A 3,008-nucleotide genomic window follows, 5' to 3' on the forward strand; every position below is an offset into this window, starting at 1 on the left:
ATATAAAAATTCATCACAATATGTACATCAGCATGACATCAACTTACATTTGCTGTACGTATTTCAATTTAGACGCATTTTATTTTTTAAGTATTTAATAATTGCGCAGATAAAGCGATACAAAATATGGAATTGTTTAATATGTAAAAATTGTAAACCAAATGGAAAACCCAAAACCAAAATCATATAAACTAATTAATTTAATAGCGAATTTTCAATGAATGAACGCCCAAAACTGAATAATGAATTGTTACGATTGATTTTATAAAAATAAATGAGCAAATAAAAAAAAAATAAAAAAAAAAATTTTTAACAGTATTGGTTTTTCTTCTCTTTTTCCTGGGAATGTTCAGTTGAAATACTTAGGCGGGAGCTCTTACTTTCCTATCAGTTTACTTGCATGGTGAAAAACACATGTTCGGACATATAAATACATACATACATACATATACTTATATATGGATGTATATGAAAACTTCTCACTCACTCACTCATTTATGAAGGTTGAAAGAAGACAGAACGCTAGCTCAAATTGCAACTCACTCACATTATTGTGAAGTCTCTTTGAATAGATTGTAGTTGACGTATGTCCGTATGTATGCATGCATGTTGTGGGTGCAGCAATGAAGCCCTCTCACATATACTTCATACACATACACACAGCTAACCACGCGCTCTGCTTCCTGCCCAGCTTTCACTGCGGCTGCCGTGTAAAACTCAATATGGGAAACTAATTGTTAATTAGTTGCTTCAGAAGAGTACTGTATAAATTTATTCTATTTTAGAGCGTCATTATTATACCTTATGTTCATAGTTGCTAAAGCGTTAGTTTGTATTATATTAAATACATTGCTTAAGAAATATTTGAAACTATTCTAAATTGAAAGTAGCCCAAGCATACAAAATAAATAAATAAACAAGTAAGAACGTTGCAGTCGGGCGTTACCGACTGCGGAATACTCATTCACATCCCATCAACAATTTAGTAGTTAAGTTTCGCTCTAATACTGTAGAATATACAGGTTTTTCCGATTTGCCATGCCCCAACTGGGCGTAGACACCTCATTTTTGGTCAGTTTTTAGAAAGAGATAACGGTACCCTAACTGCAAAGTTTGAATGCTTACCCTCAAAAAATGTGAAAATTACAGGGTATTTTTCGATATGCCACGCCCCTAAAGAGGCGTAAAAATTATTTTTGGGGAATCGATAGAGGAGGCTACCAATAACTCAACTATCCAAATTTGAAGCTTCTAGCTATTATACTTTAGGAGATATAAACTTTTGCGGTTTGCCACGCCCCCTGTGGGCGGACATATATCCGATAAAACTTTTTGGTCTTGGGTGATCAGTCCGAGTATATATACAAAATTTGAGGTCTCTGCCATCAATAGTGTCCAAAATATAGGAGAATTTAAAAAATCACTATATCTTCAGGTCCGATTTGCGACGCCCCTAATGGGCGTAGACTTAAAATTTATCTTCAGACTTTATAGAATCATACCATTAGCTGACGTGCAAAATTTCAGCCTAGAATAGGTTTACAACTTTAGGAGATACAGTTTTATCCGATTTGCCACGCCCCCAATGGGCGTAGATATATCCGCCATAGCTCGTGATCTTGGGTGGTCAACGCGGACCTACATACCAAATTTCAGCTTTCTAGCTCTTCAACAAACATGATTTCTGGTATATCGGAAAATGCATTTTCCGATTTGCCACGCCCCTAGTGGGCGGATCGGGAAAATTTTAACACTTTATAAATCGGAGATATACACGAGTATGTGTTCCAAATTTCAAGTCTCTAGCTTCAATAGCGCCGAAATAGATTGCGTTCATACGGACAGACGGACAGACGGACGGACGGACAGACGGACAGACGGACAGACGGACGGACAGCAAGACGGACATTGCACAAAACCAATATACTGATTCACTTTCGTGAATGAGTATAAAAACTAATAATATAACATTAATTAATCTTTATGGTACGAGTATACAGGAATATGTATTTTAAATATAGAATGTATAGAATCTCTACCACGACGCATCAGTTAGCAGAGATAAATTCGCACAAAGTAAAAATTGACAGGCGAAGAGACAAGCATGGCTAAATAAAACTCAGTTACCCGTCTTGATTTCAAATATATGTATGTATATAATTTATGGGGCTTGCTACAGCTCCAACTGTCCGTTACATAAATTTTTTTGGAGAAAAACTTGAGCACAATAGGTTTATATTGGAGTCACAACACAATTTCTTTAATAAAAGTATAGGCAAAAAATACCAGCCGAAGATTAAGGGACAGATAGATTAAGAGTGGCGTGGCATAAGCGTAAACTTAAAAAAAAAAAAAAAAAAAACAAATTAAATTGTTATTTTTTCCCTATATGGGCAAGAAAAAAAATGTTCCTATTATTTATATAATCTTACATTATAAATATAAGCTAAATATGTTTATTATTTCTATATGTATATATATATTTAAGCATAAAAAAGCACAACAACAAAACTATGCACTGCACTGCATTTACAACACATACATGTACAAATGCTGCATCAGCGCTTTAAACAAAGCCATAAAAAGCCAATAGTTTGGCAACAAGCTGCTGCCATGGCAGAGGCAGCCAAACAAACTTAATTAAAATCGAGCATATTGTCATCGGGTGCAGGCGACTGCAGGATACTCGTTTATGATTTAAAAAAAATAAAATAAAAAACAAAACAAAAAATAGCTACATTTATGCAGATATTGAAACGGACTAAATGATACCGAAAAGTGGGTCAGCAACAATCGGCGAGTATAACTTGACCCTATTAGTAAAGTACAATATATCTCGACCTGACATTGTCATAGCTGCAATATATAAACTTGACATTCAATTAAATTTCCAATTCTCTAGCTGCAAAATCATCGAAATACGAACGTTGCACAAATACCAACATAAAATCCTTTCCCCTTGACCTCTCTTAAATTGCAATATTTGTTGAACTTATTTAAAGTTGATT

The sequence above is a fragment of the Drosophila mojavensis genome, unplaced genomic scaffold, assembly GCF_018153725.1.
Source record: "Drosophila mojavensis isolate 15081-1352.22 unplaced genomic scaffold, ASM1815372v1 contig_36, whole genome shotgun sequence".
Lineage (NCBI taxonomy): Eukaryota > Metazoa > Arthropoda > Insecta > Diptera > Drosophilidae > Drosophila > Drosophila mojavensis.